Genomic DNA, 19,922 nt, shown 5'->3' on the forward strand with positions numbered 1-19,922 from the left:
AGTGGTTAAGAATTGGGCTCTGGGGCAGATGATCTGGCTTGTAAAATTCCAGCTTTATCACTTACTGTCTAATCTTGGGCAAGCTTTATAACACCTCTAAGCCTTCTTCTGTTTTCTCCAATGTAATCTGGGGATAATATTTGAAACTACAACTGCCCAATATGATTGTTGTAGAATTAAGCTAGATATTACATTTAAAGCAGTTGGCATAGGGCTTGACACATGATTAATAAATGTTAGGGATTATCATCATCATTTTTATGACCTTCATCCTCCTCCTCCTTGGGGATGGTTGAGAATAATGTTAGGTGCATATATAACTTGTTAATTTTGATAAGTTTCAGCCTGGAAAGAAGTTGTTGGTTTTGTGCCACAGAGTTCTGTCCTTGGCTTTATCCTGCTAAGTTAAACATAGAAGGCATAATTGGCCAGTGTCGGGTAACACAAATGTAGGGAGATCAGGAAATATAGAGCTGATAGAATTAAAGTTTAAAATAATGAGCTGAAACTGGAAAAGCTACATTTAACCGACACGGTATATAGAATTGTATTCAAATTAAAGGTCAAACAAATAAAGGTAAGCTTGCCCAACTACATGATGGAAGATACTTGACTTGATGGAAGTTAGTGTAGAAAGTTCTTGAGGATTTTGGTGACCAGAGGTTGAGTCTGAGATGCTGCCATAAGGTTTTAGTTAAGAAACCAAATACTACCTTAGGCTGCTGCTATGGGCTTAATGTTTGTGTCTCCCCCAAAATTCGTATGTTAAAAATTAATCCCTAATGAGATGTATTTGGAGGTGGGGTCTTTGGGAGGTAATTAGGTCATGTGGATGCAACCCTCATGAAAGGGATTAGTGCCCTTATAAAAAGAGACCATAGGGAGCTGAGTTGGCCTTTCCGCCATAAGAGGATACAGTGAGAAGGCAGCACCTAACAACCAGGAGGCAGGCCTTCACCAGACATCAGATCTGCTGGTACTTTGATCTTGGACTTCTCAGCCTCCAGAACTGTGAGAAATAAATTTCTGTTATTTAGAAGCCTCCTATACTATGGTATTTTGTTATAATAGCCCAAATGAACTAAGATAGCTACACTAATCAGAGTTCAGTGTTCAGATCAAGGAAAATAATGGATCGGCTGTTTATTGCACTAGTAGGAACATCTCTGAAATATTATGTTTAGATTCAGGTACCTTTGCAAACATCCTTTTATAATTTCATTAAATGTTTGAGCTGCTTCCTTAGCTATGGATAAAATGAATCATCAGGAGGGCAGATTTGTTACATCATCCAACACTGCTAATCATTTTATAATTGATGATTCTGGCCGTGAATTTCAATATAGGAGACCAGTCTTCATTCCTCTCTCAAGAGAGGTTCTTGCTCACTCTGGGATTGACCTGAAAAGTCAGTTATGTTACTTTATGTTCAGTTTAAGAGAGTTAGGCCAAATTTCTTTTTGACCATTTAATTCCCATCTTATGCTATCCTTCTTTCATCTCTCCCTCCACTCCTTTCAAAACTGCACCTCTCTTCTGTGCTTCCTCTCATTATGTGTTTCCACTGTGCCTGCTGCTATAGCTCCTCATTTGCTGCCTTTCATGGTGTACTTTCTCTCTTTTCCGAATGCAGCTAGTTAGATCACTTAACTTTAACTGGGAATTTCATCGCTTAATAATGACTTGTATAATGTCAAACCTTTCAGATTATACATTTGTTTAAAATCTAGTGACATTCAATACGCTAGCCATAAGGAGACTAATTGCAATAATTTTGGAACTTGTAGCAGGCTAGTGCAGGGGAGCTGCCCTTCACAGGGACCTCATCATCGTGGCACAGAGTTATTGGTGATGGTAGTAGGTGAGAAAGGTTGGTGTTTCAGCACATGTGAGGTTCCTTTTTGACTTGGCAAGAGCGATTAGAAGTTCATTAAATGCAGTGGAGACCAGGACAGGAAACTTGGGTTATTGAAGATATTGGACTCTACTTTTATCCCTAGACCAGAAAGCTCTGCTGACATTAGATTCGATCCCATTAAGCTGAGGGTTTTCTGGAGGCAATGACCCGACCTTATTATCCAGTGCATTGATGGTGACTATTTCAGGCCATGCCATACTGAGGGGGAAAGAATGTTGAGTAAGTGGAACTTTTAGAGAACAATTAAGACAGGCAACTTACGCTGCCATTTAAAACAGTTGGAGAGGACTTATTAGTCTGTGCAATTTTTACACCTTAACTATACATAAGGTATCAGTTTACACCTATATGAGTCTCCTCTTCTATCGTGAGTGGAACCCATTTTGCTATCATTTTTACTGCAAATGCTTATACATTTGTCTTGCAGATCTTTCATGCTTTTTTGGTGGGGGGGCTAAAAATTATGTTAGGTGTATTATGGGAAGTGATTAACATAAAGGATGATGACTTACATGGAAGACATTTTAACAATGATACTAATCCAGTTGTAATTACTTTAGTCACCACAGAGAAAATGTAGGAAAATCTAGAGATGTATTTTCACAATTGCCTGTCTTCTGATTGATTTAGGGAAGGGAGACCACAGAAAGAATGATGAGTGGAAAAATACAGAGTAATTAATGCAGTTTTGGAACCCAGGGCAGAAGTAATAGTAAGATAAAAGGTACAAGAGGCTAAACTTTTGCCCTGACCTTGAAGAAGGCATAGGAGAACTGTGAGAAAATCAGTGGACCCTAGGACTAGGAGTCTTCAAGGTTGGGAAAATCAGTGGACCCTAGGACTAGGAGACTTCAAGGTTGGGAAAATCAGTGGACCCTAGGACTAGGAGACTTCAAGGTTGGGAAAATCAGTGGACCCTAGGACTAGGAGACTTCAAGGTTGGGAAAAGGGAAGGAAGACTGGAATTTGGCAGGGGCAGTGTGACCAGGGACGTGGTGGAAATAGATATCAGCCGCAGTGGTGGCAGCATGGAAGGAATGACATCCTGGGACTAAAGGGTTGAGTTACCGCTCAGGGACAGCTGGTGTGGATGGATGACATTCGGACACCAGACATCTCAAAAGCCTTGCCATTGTGTGTTTGCCCTCGCTCCCATCGCCCTTGCAGCAGGTACAACCCTTAAAGAAGGGGGCAACCCTGAATTGACTGAGTTTACTCAGAATTGATTACGGTTAACATTTTTATCCCTGATCGAATAAGGATTCAAGATTGACATTACATTCAGTTTTAGAAAAAATAAATGTGTACTTTTGCATACCTGAATTTGTTCTCCCTACTGTTAATGCTTTAGGAAAAAACAGTGTAAATGAATAATTTACCTTCCTTCAATTAGGTGGGCTGTTTTTAAATGGGAAAAAACCCCACTTATGTGCAAGTCAGAGGATTAAAATTTTACTCTTGTCTTTGTAACTGACCTTGAGCACATAATTTTCTCCTCTGGGCTTATCTGTCTCCATCTATGGAACTGTCCTGGATCAGAGCTTCCTAACCTAGTGGCTTCCTTGGACAAACTGAGGAGATTTCTAAGGCTTCTTGAATTTATGTATAAACCAACTAGTGTCTGTAGATGAAATAAGTAACATGCCTTTTTCACATAACTACTACTAATTTTTCAAATGTTTATAGAATTTAATGTGATTAATTTATTTAAAAGTATCACCAAGTTTATATTTTATTTTTATAATTTCTCAATTGAACACTATGAAGTTTGTAAATATTATTTAAAGATTATAGGAGAGTCCTTTTAGCCTATACTAGTTTAAAAAGTGGATTTTGTGGGACCAGAGGATCCCTACATAATAATTCTATTGGCTACAATTCTAAAATGGGATTTATATTAATTAGCAATAAGTATGACATAGTAATTCTAGAAATTTTTAACACATTCTGATAGTGGTGCTAATTGATTTACCCAGAAATGTAAAAAATTAATGATAAAGGAGATGTGTTAATTACTATATCCATGTAATCTCTCTTTTCTGATACTGAGAAACATCCTCTATTTCCAGGAGAGTGTAATAATAAGAGCCTAGATTTAAATCCTGCTCTTTCTGCCTACTTACTGCCTGTGTACCCTAGCTGAGTTACCTAACCTTTCTGAGCTTGTTCACTTCTCTTTAAAATGAAGATAAAAGTCTTGCCCTAACTGGTTTGGTTCAGTGGATAGAGCGTTGGCCTGCGGACTCAAGGGTCCCAGGTTTGATTCTGATCAGGGGCATGTACCTTGGTTGCGGGCACATGCCCAGTAGGGAGTGTGCAGGATGCAGCTGATTGATGTTTCTAGCTCTCTATCCCTCTCCCTCTCTGTAAAAAATCAATAAAAATATATTTTAAAAAATGAAGATAAAAGTATTACTCTCACAAGGATGTTGTGAAGGTAAAATGAGATAGACTGTGAGCCCATTATATTGTCTAGCACAGCGGTTCTCAACCTGTGGGTCGTGACCCCTTTGGCGGTCGAATGACCCTTTCACAGGTGTCGCCTAAGACCATCCTGCATATCAGATATTTACATGACGATTCATAACAGTACCAAAATTACAGTTATGAAGTAGCAGCGAAAATAATTTTATGGTTGGGTCACAACATGAGGAACTGTATTTAAAGGGCCAGTAGGTTGAGAACCACTGGTCTAGCAGAAGGAAAGTACTCAAAAAATGTTAGTTTCATTCATGTTCTTCTGGAAAGCCTATTCAATATAATGGTGTAAAAGGATAACATAAATTAAAACTGGCTTAAATAGAAAAATATGTAAGTTACACATTTAATTAACAGCAAGTAAACTCACATGTTCACTTGCCACCTTGTCCAGGGCTGAATTGGAATCATCTCATTCACTGTAACTAACGAGCAATGCGGTTTGACCACCTAGAAGGCAGTCTTGGCCCTGGGTTCTGTCTTTCTCCGAAACTTGGAAGAGCTTTCACCCCAAGTCTTCCTTTCTCTCTGAGCAACCACTAAGCATATTTTTCTGCAGCCCATTCAGCTGCTGCCAAGAATGAGAATCCTGGTGGTGCCCTCTATTGTGAGGTCTTGAAGTAGGACTTGAATGAAGAGAATGTGCTTTCGAAATAATTTATTTTGATGTATTCTCACCTTCATGGGGGAGAGAAGGCACAGATGGCTGAATCAGGACATGTGCCAGATCTTTCCTCACACCAGGCATCCAGTGAATCCAGGATGTAAAAGAATGAGCTCTAAGAAAGAGTGAAGACTAAAAGAACACACAAAGTACCCACGTAATATTGTCCCTGGGCAACCTTAAAGCAACTGTTTTGGGTAACCAAAAAGCTTCCTTCAGAGATAATACTGATTTCTTGAGTATTTGTTGCCCTGCAGACCCTGGATTGTAGAAATTGGACTCTGTTTCCATTAGGACTGTTCTATTGCAGGGAGTGGCTTGAATGGGAACAGCCAGTGGCTGAGAGACCTGATCATTCCCCAGCAGAAAGCCTGTCAGGATGTAGGCTTCTTGGCTTCACCTGTTATTCTCCTTCAGCTCTGCCAAGCGGTTGACGTTGCTGGCTGGATGCTACTCCCTGAAGCTCTCTTGAAAGTTGTTTCAAATTTCCTGCTCCTCTAATTTGAGGATCCCAAAGCAGCAGCTTCTTAGCTTCCAACTGCTTCATTTACTCATTCCTAAGCATTGCTGAACTCCCACTGGGTTAGCCTAGTTCATTCAGGTTTCAGGGAACAGAGAAGCACAGGTTATCTAAGGTGATGGGGGTTATTGTGGGGATACATGAGCAAGGGAGAAGACAAAGTCAGCCCAGTAGCCAAATAGTTGGCCCCATAAAACTGAGCAGATGTTTCTGATTCAACAGTGTGTCTAGGTATCTTGGTTAGTTTGCTAGGACTGCCTTACAAAGGCACTGTAAAGTGGGTGGCTTAAACATCAGAAATTTATTGTCTCACAACTCTGCTGGCTGGAAACTAGAGATAAAGTATTGGCAAGGCTGCTCCCTATGAGGACCATGAGAGAGAATCTGCTCCATGCCTCTTGCCCCGCTGCTGGTGGTTTGCCTGCCGTTGTTGGCATTCCTTGGCTTATAGAAGCATCACCCCAGCCTCTTCCTATATCTTCACATGGTGTTCTCCCTATGTGCATGCCAGTCTCCAAATTTCCCCTTTTTATTAGGAGACCAGTCACATCAAATTAACACCATACCCTACTGACCACTTTTTTAACGTGGTTACTTTTATAAAGACTGTTTCTCTAAATAAGGTCATCAAACTCCAAGGTACCGAATGTTAGGACTTCAACATATAAACACTCCAGGGACAGAATTCAACACGTAACAATAATCCCTCTTATTCTTGTTCCCTCAGACTTACTTATATTTCTGAATAAGTTTACTTTCTTCAATTTCTATGGAAATTTTTATGTTATCTGCTACTGCATATCTTCTTTGTCTACTCTCTTCTCTGACTTGTAGTTTCTGCTGTCTCATGACCTCGCCTTACTGACTTTTCTCTGTATGCCTTGGTTTCCATATTACTCTCTTGATTCTGAATCTTTTGGAGGAATTGAAACTCCCTGCAAATTTTACTGATTTAGTTGCTCACTGTGGAGTACAGAGCGTCTCTCCTGGCGAGGTTCTTCTTTCGGTTTACTCCATAGTCTTCTGCTGGCCTTTGTGGGTGGCATGTCTCAGAACTGACCCCTGGACCTGTTAGCCTTGGTCATGATAGTGAGTCTCCTATAGGTTTGGCCTTGATAGGAAGTCTCCTCTAGGCTTGGACATGATAGTGAGTCTCCTCTAGGTTTGGCCTTGATAGGAAGTCTCATCTAGGCTTGGACATGATAGTGAGTCTCATGTAGCCTTGGCCTTGCTAGTGAGTCTCATGAAGCACAGCATGGCAACGAAGGCAGAAATCATCTCCCATGGCTTCTTTTCAGAAGGAAGCTGTGGGCATGTGGATGTGCTTGGCTTTTAGAGTGAGTAGCTGTGTGACCAGCACTGTGCTAACCCTGAGGTTTCAGAGAAAAAGCCATAGTTCCTTTAAGGCACTTTTTTCTTTTTCTTTTTGCTTGAATACGGTGGGTGTTTGGCTCCTATGATGGAGAACTCCCTGGCCTGGACAGATCTGATTTTATGATTGAGAAGGTCCTCACAGAGCCACTGCTTTTTTCTAAGGCTACTGGAATTACTAACGAGTGTTGTAGATATTATAATATAAATGTTTATATATAATTGATTTGAACCTTTTGGCTACTCATAAGATAATTTCAGTACAATAATCCCCTTATCTGCAGTTTTGCTTACTGTGGTTTCAGTTACCCACAGTCAATGGTGGTCTGACATTAAGTAGAAAATTCCAGAAATAAGCAATTCATAAGTTTTAAATTGAGTGCCATTCTAAGTAGCATAATGAAATCTCTTGCCATCTCATTATATCCTGCCAGGGACATGAATCATGCCTTTGTCCAGATATTCATGGTGTGTACGCTATCAGCCCCATTAATCACTTAGCAGATGTCTAGGTTATCAGACTGACTTTGGTAGTATCACAGTGCCTGTGTTCAAGTAACCTTTATTTTACTTCCTAATGGCTTCAAAGCGCAAGAGTAGTGAAGTTGGTAATTTGAATATACTAAAGAAAAGCTGTGAAATGTTTCCTTTAAGTGAAAATGTATGTATGTATAGGGAAAAACTCATTATACAGGGGTGGGCAAAAGTAGGTTTATAGTTGTGAGTTCATAAAACAGTTTATTCTTATATTATTATTTATTAATTATTGTTCTATTTATTTGTATTACAACTGTAGAACTACTTTTGACAACCCTTGTATACAGAGTTCATTACTATATGTGGTTTCAAATATCCACTGGGGGTCTTGAAATGTATCCCCTGCCAATTGCAGGGGCGGGGGGGGGGAGGGACTACTATATTTATAAAAATAGTACTCAGAGCTGGTTTAGTAAAGAGACACAAACTTAAAGTTGTATAATGTCTGTCTTCTTTATTCTACCTTGTCAGAGTATCTAGTAGCCATGTCTAACCTCGTGTGAGGACCATCATAGGTCTAATATTCAAAAGCTTTGTGAATGAACGTGACTCCAAACTGAATGGTGCTCTTACCTATTTCAAACTTACTCTCTTTCCTTCCTTGAAAGGCTTAAAGGCCAGAGATACAGGCCATATGGGATTTTATTAAATTTAGTTGGTTCTGCAACCATTTTAATTTCAACCACCCAATTAAATTGCATAAGTCAAGTAGCACACATCCCAACTAAAAATTCCCTTTGATTCTCTAGGGATCATTAAGCAACATCTTGGGGCTAACACTCTGCTAGGTTCCCTGGAGAATAAAAAACTGATCAAGACAGAGTGTAACTTCTGAGAAGCTCCAGTCAGTACAATTCCTTGGTCATAATCACCTTGTATTGTTCTGTAAGCCGTTCATTTTTCACTCTGGGCGTAGGCAACTGAGTGGTACTGCCCACATGCCTTGCACAGCACTGGCCCTCCTCCGTGTGTATTGATTCTAGAATTCCTCATCGACTTTATGGTTTTATGGTTTGCATTTTCCTTTTGATAATGCTGGCCATTTAGCCTGTCTGCTGCTCCACAAGCATTGCCTAAGGCTTATGTGGCCTCAACTAAGAGTAAAGGGTTTCAACAAACATTTACTTCCATAATTTGCTTTTCAGTTATTTATGAAGAGTTCACAGAGAATGGATTTCTTGAGATTGGGTGATCTTTGGCAAGGGGTTAGGGTTTTGTTGACTGGTTACTATAGGGTAAAAACAAAACAAAACACATAGGAAGCCTTGACTTGAGACAGCTTTTATTTATCTGGCTTTGACTGATCAAACAAATCAGCGAATGTAGCTGTTTTATTTTTAGAATACTGGAATTCATCCAGAACCAGGAATTCATCCTACTTCAAAAAGAAGGCTGCTTTTGTTTATGTGTTTTTGAAACAGTCACCTTTCTAGGTCATACCGCTATTTTCTTTTGAAAGTCAATAGAAGCAACGTCTCTAATATGCAGTGATTATAGCTCTGGTAGCGTTTCAGTGGAGTTGAGTCCAGGGTTTGGATGACTTCATTGAACTATACAAACAAAAGTGTGACTCTCAGTCTCTCCCTCACCACTGTCTCTCATATCTTATTTCTATCTCTTACACTCTATTATCGTGTTATTGTATGTATTTATACTTTACCTTGATATTGACTTCTTCCCAGCAACAGAGAGAGTGTACAGGAAGTGAAGGAGTACAGAATGCACACAGCCCAGAGGAAGGGATGTGAAGAAAGAATGTGAAAGCCTGTACCCATCACTCCGGCATCCTCTCCCTTTCTCCCTGTGAGGCTTCTGTTTCTCTCCTTTCATCCTGCAGACTGCCTCTCTCTGTTCTTAGTGCACAGAGGAAGAGGTGGCTCAGACCAGGTGCACAGCAGAGAGTAACCAGAGCTTCTGAATTCCCAGGATAGATGTTTGGACTTCTTGGGTGTTTCTCAGAAGGTCTCAGAGAAGGGGAATTGTGGACTGTTCTCTCTCTTCAGTGGTGTCTGCATCATGAATTTAGTGCTTTCCAGTTTGCAGAGTGCTTTCCTGAAACATTGACTATTTTAATTTTGCCACAAGCCTGAGAGAGGATATTACTAGTGCCCTCATTATACACACTAGGGCACTGAGGTCCAGTGGGTTAGGTAGTATATTCATTCCTAGGATTGCCACAACGAAGTACCACAAACTGGATGGCTTAAAACCAGAAATTTGTTGTTTCACAGATGTGGAGGCTAGAAGTCTGAAATCAAAGTGTCAGCAGAGTTGGTTCCTTCTAAGGGCTCTGGGAAAGAGGTTGTTTCATGCATCTCCCCTAGCTTCTTGGGCCCACCAGCAACCCATGACATTCCTTGGCTTACAGCTGTATCACTTCAATCTCTGCCTCTGTCTTCACAAGGCATTCTCCCTACATGTGTCTGTGTCCAAATTACACTCTTCTTGTAAAGACAACAATCATATTGGATTAAGATTCTACCCCACTCTACTAAGACCTCAGCTAATTATACCTCTAAAGACCCTATTTTCAAATAAGGTCACATTTTGAGGTACTAGGAGTTACCTTCCATATAACATCACATCACATCACAACACGGCAGCATAATACAACATAATATATAACATAGCATAGCATAGCATAGCATAGCATAACATAACAACATAACCCATAACACAGCTTGCCAAAACATTGAATTCAAACTTAGAACTTACAGCTTTTCAAAGGAACTCATTCTTTTACTCATTGTTTTGGCAATATTAAAACGGAAAACTATTGCTAATTATTTGTCATTCAGTTGAGCAGATGCTCAATGGAGTGAATAAAGCCACTAGCTAATTTATCATTCATTATACTTAGTCATGCAAGATGTGAGGGCAGGAGTTTAGAAAGGCAAAATTTGTGGTCAACCAGTTGTTTTGTCTCTCACTAAAGAGAAGAAAATGATAAAAAAAAGTAAAAGTAAACCTTTGTATGATGAGTGGTGCAATAAATATGCTCAATGTTCTTGCCAGATGGTTTCTATGGAATGGAATGATAATTTACTTTCAGCTTATTCCATTTCCCCCCAGCCTGTTCACAGGCCCAACTACATTGAGCAGTCAAAAATGAATGTTTTAAAGGAAAAGAAATCTAAGTATGAGCATAGGCCAAAAGGAAAAGATGAGAATAATGCTGGTTTCTACATTCTCTATTGTTCCACCCTTGGTCCTAAATAGAAAATTCCATTCACTTTTTTCCGGGATGGGATATGGCTAAGTGATCATGTAATTTAGCATCCAAATTGGGAGATTTTCAAGAGTGAGAATAGTGTTGAAAAATCATTAAAATTATATTTCTTTAAAAACATTTACTGACCATCAAATTGTTTTATTTTATTGATGAACCTATATAAGAGATCCATTCAAAGGCTATTTTCAAAAATAAAATATCTGTGAATGATTAATATTTTATAAGGCAAAAGTTGTTTCAATAATCCTTTTGGTTGTTTCACCAAATTTAAATATGGCAAAACTATTTTCCTTATCAATTTCTTTCCAGTATATTAGAGAATAAAATTTTATCTAATTAAAAGTAGAAATACCATCAAAACACTCTTTACTTATGAAAGATGGTATGTTCCAAAGACAGCTATTGAATTTCAAAATTAAATCATCAATTTCATTTGAGCGCTCCTAGTTTCTTTTCTAATCTTTGAGGGGAAGACATTTTTAATATCTTCCTAAGGTTTACTTTGATTTTATAAATTGGATGAAACAAACAAACAAACAAACAGGAACCATTATGGACTTAAGTTGATTGATTTTCAATTTCAAGCACCTGATAATTCTGACATAAAGCTGAACATCTGTGTACAAAGCTTTTCTTTGGCTAATGGAGCATGTTGACAGCTATTGATTCTTTTTTATATGCACAGGGAAATTTGAAACAGAGAATGTAGAAACTTACTGTAAATAAGTTTTTATTTGGAAAAGTCATGCTTTATCTAGTGATATATAAATGCATTTTATGCAGATGCTTATGTTAAATTGACGTTGGGTACAGTCTTCTTAAGAATACTACTAACCTTTGAAGATACGTTATACCCTCTATAGCAGGACTGTTCTAGATGGTTTTTCATTTAGATTTGTCATTTCTAAGCCATAATTTTTCATCTCTGCTCCTGAACCCTCTCTCTCAAGTTCTGGCAGCTTTGTGCTCCTTGAGGACTTCAGCATGGGTCTTGAGACTTGTCCACCCACTGGTTGACCCGTGCCATTAGCAGCATGGGGTGCCTCTCCTCCCACACCTTGTCTGGAAGGAGGTACCAGTCCCTGATTGGTGGTGGTAGAAATATACTTTGTTTTATCAGTAGGCACTCTGCCTGTGACCTGAAATAGGGTTGGAAAAAGAGATGAGTTGCCGAAACCGGTTTGGCTCAGTGGATAGAGCATCGGCCTGCGGACTGAAGGGTCCCAGGTTCGATTCCGGTCGAGGGCATGTACCTGGGTTGCGGGCACATCCCCAGTAGGAGATGTGCAGGGGGCAGCTGATCGATGTTTCTCTCTCATTGATGTTTCTAACTCTCTATCTCTCTCCCTTCCTCTCTAAAAAATCAATAAAATATATTTTAAAAAAAAAGATATGAGTTGTCACTGGTCATCTTTCAGATTAAAAATAAAAATAGAAGTGTTAGGTTGCCAAAGGAGGAATGCACAAGGCCAGAGTGGTGAGGGATTATGAATTTATTCGATCATCCACACACCAGGTGGCTGAGCCTGGATGGCTCCAGCACCCAGTGACAGGAGTCAGCAGCTTTTAAAGGACTTTTGGCGGGCTTTTTCCTGGCCTGAGACTTCTTTATGCGTACCCGGAGGGGAGATAAGGGAATGTGGTCACTGCAAATGAAATGTAGGCAAAGGGAATGTCCATAGTGAAATGACCTGGAAAGCCAGTTCCCGGGGGAGGGGTATCAATTCAATTGCTCGATCAAACCTAACAAGAAGTAGTTATGAATTTTTGTTTGATTGAGGTATTAAATTATCATTCAGATTTTTGCATGTGTTAGAGCAGTGATGGCGAACCTATGACACTTGTGTCAGAGTTGATACGCGAACTCATTTTTTTGGTTGATTTTTTGTGTGAAATGGCATTTAAATATATAAAGTAAATATCAAAAATATAAGTCTTTGTTTTACTATGGTTGCAAATACCAAAAAATTTCTATATGTGACACGGCATGGGAGTTAAGTTGGGGTTTTTCAAAATGCTGATACACCGAGCTCAAAAGGTTTGCCATCACTGTGTTAGAGTAAGAACCCTAATTCTGCTCACAGTACATGTGTCTCACACATTATACCAGACCATGGCAGAAGCTAGAAGCATAAAGTGAAAATTTTTGAAACACATTTTCCCTTTCAAAAGATATAACTAACTGTTAAGCATAATACTTTTGTTAAAGATGAAAACACTGGGACAAGTTCTAAATACACAATGGAATGGGTATGTATAATCAACCTAGATATAGCAGACATGAGTAATGGATCTTAGGATGGTTGTATAAGTTCTTATCCTAATTTGGACCCTGGACCTGCTAATAGAATTGTGCTCAGGGCACCATACTGATAGGATAAATGGAAATCCTACACAGCAGCCCCAGTCTGGGATTTGGAATGAGACCATTTATAGTCATCTCCAAATGTTAGTGTGTGGTAAATGTTTAACAACTGGAGGTGTCAAGGAGAGAGAAGAGAAGCCCTGATTTGTAGTGTTTGATGATTTCTATGGTGTAAATATGATAACCACCACTGATTTCAAGCACCAAACTTGAATCACTAAACTTGGTCTTGGGAAGAAAGGTGTACAATTGCCAAACCTCCCTCCAAATTTCTGTCCAATAAAGATGATTTCTGTTACAAAATTATTCTGACACTTGTTAAAATGATCAGAAAGAATTTATTCAGGTGTCAAGACAATTGTAATTGGGGAGAGAAAGGGGACTGAACTCTGAATACAGCAAGGACAAGTGGGGATTTATAGCCAATGAATAGAGTGAGGGCATCAGTGGATGGCAAAATACTAAAGGTATTTTAAGAGTAGAGGGATTCTTGCTGCACTGAGGATTTTGAGTGAGGACAGGCCATGGTGATGAGATATTAAAGGTAGGAATGAGAAATTTGATCAAAATACTAAAGGTATTTTAAGGGTAGAGGGATTCTTGTTGCACTGACTGGACAGGATTTTGAGGACAGGCCAACGTGATCAGATATTAAAGGTAGAAATGAGAAATATGATCATATTCAGGCATTATGGGTTGGAGATCCTCACAAAACTGATTTAGTGGGATTCTTGCTAAGACTGGGCTATGCAGGCTTGGTAAGGCCAGGATGAGGCTGAGTTTGAGGCTTAATTGAGAAGAGGGCTGAAAAAAATTTTAAATTACAGTTGACATTCAATATTAAATTAGTTTCAGATGTACAACATAGTGGTTAGACATTCACATCACTTAAGATGTGATCCCCTAATAAGTTTAGTACCCATCTGGCACCATATATAGTTATTACAATATTATTGACTATATTCCCTATGCTGTATTTTACATCCTCATGACTATTTTGTAACTACCAATTTATACTTTTTAATCCCTTCAACTTTTTCATATAGCCCTCCAACCCCCTTCCATCTGGTGAGCCTGACTAAAGCTTGGTAAAGGAGTCTTTATCAGTACACTTCTCACTCTCTATCTCAAAATAGTTATAACATAAGTAGCAGAAGTAGCTTTTTTCCTCCTCTTCTTACTAGTATATTGATTTACTTTCTCTAAGACCCAATTATGGAACTATGTGAGTTTAACTGTATTTAGCCAAACCACTTTCTTTGAAAGAAAATTTAATGTATCAAAATATTCTTTCCTTTTATTATTTTGACCATTACACATTATAATTCTGGTTCCAGTTACAATGTGTAGGGGTTGTTCCACACCACCAAGCAATTCTCCAGCACTAGGGGTGCCCTGCAATTCAGTCCTGACACTGCTTACCCAGAGGTTGCATTCCCTCCCCCCACTTCTTTTTGGTTTTTGTGTTGTTTTGTTTTTATTTTTTATCCTCCCCCTTCACTTCTGATGTCAACTGGAAGTCCAGGTTCTTATAAAAATAAGAGGTTCCCATGATTTTGCCTTGGGTTTAATTAGTTTGCTGGAGAGTCTCGGATTTAGAAAACTAGTTTATTCCCTAGATTATCAGCTTATTACAAAGGATATTGAAAGGTATGAATCAGCCTGGCTGGCCTAGCTCAGTGGTTGAGCATTAACTTCTGAACCAGGAGTTCAATTCCCGGTCAGCACACATGCTGGGGTTGTGGGCCTCAATCCCCAGTGTGGGGCCTGCAGGAGGCAACCAGTCGATGATTCTCTTTCATCATGGATGTTTCTTTCTATCTTTCCTTCTCCCTTTCTCTCATAAATCAATAAAAAAAAAATACATGTTTAAAAAAGGATATGGATCAATAGCCAGGAGAAGAGTTAGCAAACAAAGGAGCTTCTGTACGTGGAGTTCAGGGCAGACGTGGCAGAAAGGTCTGGTTCAGCAATCCAGAAGCTTTCTGAAGCCGCTCCTTGCTGGGTTTTTAAGGAATCATCATTACATAGGTATGGCTAAGTAAATCATTGGCCAGTGATGATTGATCGATGATTGATCTAACCCCTCTCCCCTCCTTGGAGGTCGAGGGTAGGTTGAAAGTTTCAAACCTCTAATTGCAGCATTGGCTTGCCTGGCAACCAGCCTGCATCCTTGGGAGCTTTACAAACATGATCTCACTGATATATCAAAGGACACCTTTACTGTTCTTATTTATCACTTAGGAATTTCCAAGGGGTTTAGGAGTTCTGTGCCAGGAACCGAGATGAAGACCAAATATGTACTTCTTATTATAAATCACAATATTACACGCACCATTTGTTTTCACAACATACCATGAGCCAAAATATATTACATAAACCTTGAGCGTTTGCATAACTCTGCTACCTGTGGCCAGATGAGCATCTGGTCAACACTGAGGGAAGAAAAAAGTCGTGCAGATGAAAATTCCTTTAGCATCTTCTTTTTAATGTCCTATCTCCCCGAATTATATAATGACAAAATGATTTTTTAATGTTAAGACCTCAAGTATTTAAACCACAGGTCTCTTAATTAAGTTTGTTATGTTCTAGATAGCATGAGGAAAATTTCAGTGGCTTGAGAAACCTCAAGTAATAAACCCTTGATATATGTGAGTCTGTTCTTGTGTATGAAAATAGAAAACTTATATTTTATGCATCAGTTACAGTGTTCTGCAACATTTCCTCATAAAACAGGATGTGCTTTATGCTAATTTAACATGAATATTTCAATATCATTTGGCAAAAGGAGTAGATATATGACCCATGTTAAAAAAAAACACGCACTTCAGCCTTGGGGTTACCACATTCTCCAGTGGTTTCTTTAATTACAGATTTATGAAGGGAAGCCATCCCAGGCGGAACAGAAATTAAATAAACCAATCAGGAAGGAGATACTCACAGCAACTGTGGAAAACTGAAAAGAAATAAGGAAATAAAAAGTTACCTGCACCAAAACAAAGAGGGCTTCATGGTTCCATCCAATGGAGCTGTAACAAGTTGATATGCTAGCTGAAAACTGATGGAAACTGAAATTAGCAGAAGTGAGTTTGGTCATAAAACAGCGCTGGGCATTTATTGATGGGTGTTACTGGGGCATACTCAGTCATGAAGAGAATAGAGATGCATCAAAGTCCTGCTGCAGGATTTTTTCTTGACTTTTGCTATTTAGGAATCGCCCAACCTCTGTTGTAGGTGTTCATTTATCTTTCCCATTCTTGAGTTAGTTTTATAGTGCTCCTTTTTGGTGGATAATGTGGTACCCTTTATGTGTATAAGGGAGGCTTCTGACAGCTTCATATATACAAGAGATTCTTCCATGGAGAAGTGATTTATTGTAATGGTTTTTATGTTGTTAGAGCTAAAATTGAGACTCTGCTTTGATCTACTTTGTAGCTCCATCCTGGGGAGAGAATTCTTTCTTCACATGTCAAATCTTTGCTGTCAGCAGGACCTGCCCCTCCCCAGATATATTTTTACTTCAGTGTATTTTATGAGAGGGAAAAAGGCCCACTTTTAATGGCCCTTAAACCTCCCCTGTTGAATAGTTGTAATTTCTCATCCTGGGATAAGCAGGAAAGGGTCAAGTCTTTGTAATAATACCTCTTTACCTGGGAACATAACCACTTTCCAGGCATTATTGGCCATGTTAATGGGGTTGGGGAGTGTAACTTTTTTGAATCTATAGAGCCTGCGTGGCTATTTTAGAGGCAATGTGACAGGTCGTTACTAACTCTGAAGTACTGTTTTCCGCTTCTTGCAAGGTCACTTTTGCAATACAATAGCATCAAAATTGCTTAAAGGGAAGTTAAGGGAAATGTTGAATATGTAACAGATGGGACTCTGAAACTTAAGCGAGCTTCATCTGAAGTACAAAGATTTATAAACTCTGTTTAGTTTTCTACTTCTTCAGACAATGCCTCACAGGAACAGAGGGGGAACAGAGGGGGAACAGGATACAGTGAGAGAGGGACCAAGATTTAGGGAAATATATGCAGAGTGGAGCCTGATGTTGGAATGCATTTAGTTTGTTGCAGCTTTTGTAATTCCAGGCCTTCTCAAATTGACTGGTAGAACTCATTGCATAAGGCTGCGAAGATGTCTTTTTTTTTCTGGGGAAAAATGTCGTAAAGAAATTTCAACTCAATTGCCTTCTTCTGACAAAAACACTGAACCAAGTGATTGTTTGATAGTTCTGTAAAGAAATACTTGTTTCGTTTGAAGTTTCCATTTTACCCTTAAAACCTAGGTTTGATGGTATGAGGAGTAGAATGTTGTCTTTTCTACCTGGCTGAGTTATAATGGAGTCATTAGGGGCGAGGGCTATGCCCTCCGTCTTACCCCGGATTCGCCATGTTGGGGCAGTCACCATGTGCTCAGGAAAGTACCTTCTTCCCGGAAGCCGGGATTTCTTTAAACTAACCAATGACAACCAAGGAACCTGCGCGCCATAGAGATGACCACATCCTGTGTAACGAGACCCGACTTGCGCCTGGCCAATCGGCAGGGCCCACAGTCAGCTCCCCTCCCCTCACTCCACCCCCCTATTAAAGCCCTGATTTTCTCACGGGTGGCCCTCGGCTTCCGAGATCGCTGGGTCGACCGGAGGGCGGGGTCGAGTTAGCTAGCTCAATAAAGGACCTCCTGCTTTTGCATCGGACTGGCTCCCTGGTGTGGTTTTCTTGGGGATCTTGAAATCTGGGCATAACATTTTGGGGGCTCGCTGGGATCCCCAACACCATCAAGGGACTCCCAGCCCGGAGGGCCTGACTGACCGCGGTAGGTCTTTATGTGTCCTTGTATGTTTTGTATCTTTCCATCTGTCCTCTGTGAGCTCACTTCTGAAATCTGTAATGGTAATCGCCCGCATGGTCTAAGGTGGACGCACTGGGGGGGCCACGGGCGGGAGGAGTCGGGGGACGCCCCGATCCTCCATCTGAAGGGGTGCATTTTTGCTTCCGCCGAGTCGGAAGGTCTGTAGGAACCCCTCAATCTGAGAAAAGGCGGGGCGCTCCCGCTTCGGTGTTTGCTTCCATGGAGTTGGAAGGCTGTACTTTCTTGGGCCCTTTAGTTGTTTGTGTTTCCGTTATATTTTGTGGACTTACTGGCCGGACGTTATGGTGGACTAAGACTGCTCCTTTGAGTATTGTGATTGATCATTTCAAGGAGATTGGGGGAGGCTTTAGAGCTCCCTCAGGAGTTGGGAAGTTGTTAAAAATTGTATGGATTGTTTAAACTGAATGAATGTCTGGTGAAAGTGTATGAATGTGAAGGGGGGGGGCAGACACGCCCTTCCCCTAGTATTCAGGTAATCCAATTGCCCCCAGCAGTCATCTTTTGGAATGTTAGTTTGCATTTAAATGGCTACACCTTTTGTTGCCGACCTTCCCAGAAAAGGTCAAGCGGCCAAAAAGGTGGCTCCTTTGAAATCAGCTTTCCACCAGTAGTCCCTAGGCAAAAAAAACATGGTTTAAAGTTAAAGTTGGCCATCTATCTTTTAAGGGTTTTGGTTTGCTCTTCCCTTGTTTATTGTGAGAATGAGGAAATCATCTTTGCTGTCAGAGAACAGTTTAGACAGCCACAATGTTGAGCTGCCTGACTTGGCAGCCGCCATGTTGGCCACATGGCTTGCCGCACCCCTGGGGGCTGCCATCTGGAAACAGCAAAGGCCCCTCCCTCTGACTTAGCCAATCACAAAAGGAATGTCTGCTCACTGAGGCAGGATGGGATTTCAGGGGTGGAGCTTTGAGGCGGAGTTTTACTGCAGAAATGCGGATGGGGCAGAAAGTGTGCTTGCCTCTCGGATTTATTTAATACTATTTTAAAGCTAATCTCTTAAATCTAGAAAACCCTGCTTTCCTTAAACTAAGGACAATTAAAGGTTATATGTTCCCTCACTAAACAAATTTAAGTAGCTTATGTCAAAGTCTTTAAAAGGGACTGATTACAGTAATCCAATTTCTAAAGTGAAGTATGATAAAATTAAGTTGTCATGATATTCTTACATGGTATTATTCTACAAGTTTCATTAATTTTTTTTATGCTTTATCCCAAACAAACTTATAAATTAATTCTTTGAATGTGTGGCAGCAACTTAAGGACATGAAAGGATTTATTCCCTTCCACTGTGTGGAAGGCCCCCTGGGAAAGCACTTAAGCATTCTGTATTGACCTCTCTTAACCTTTTTTTGCCAAGAGGATTCCAATTGTCTACAGCTGTTATCTGAGCTCTCCGTTCAAGCTGAGATCATGAAAAGCTGGTACCATGGATCTGTTTCTTGCCCAATGGCGTAAGATGGGCCCTCTCTGGAGAAGAAACCTGGGTTCCCCATGATCAAGGCCAGGGCCCTGCCAGCAGGTGAGGGGATCCAAAGGCAGTTGCTGGGCATGGAGGCCAGAGGGACATAGGCTATCAAGGAGACAGAACTGAACCGCACATCACCTTACTTGGCCCAGAGATAGCTGGTAGTCAACGACGGGTAAGATCCCACAGGGTGGGACAACCTAAGACAGGCACAGCTGGGGGCCAGTAGGAGAAAACTTGGGGTGCAACAAAGGTGGGGCACAGATCCTCACCCGCCCCAATGGTGCACGGGCTTGAACACTCGGCCCTTCTGAGGAAGGTCTCCTGTCCCCATGGCTGCTTCTTGCTTCCCATGCCCAGCCCAGATCAGGAACCAAATAGAAGAGATTTAGTCCAGCTGAAATCAGTACCCCGAAAAACGGAGGCTTGGCTAACAGACCCTATGTCTAAATCTAGCCTAACAACAGGAATGCTCAGAGCCTTCACAAGGATGT

The sequence above is a fragment of the Myotis davidii genome, unplaced genomic scaffold (assembly GCF_000327345.1).
Source record: "Myotis davidii unplaced genomic scaffold, ASM32734v1 scaffold655, whole genome shotgun sequence".
NCBI lineage: Eukaryota > Metazoa > Chordata > Mammalia > Chiroptera > Vespertilionidae > Myotis > Myotis davidii.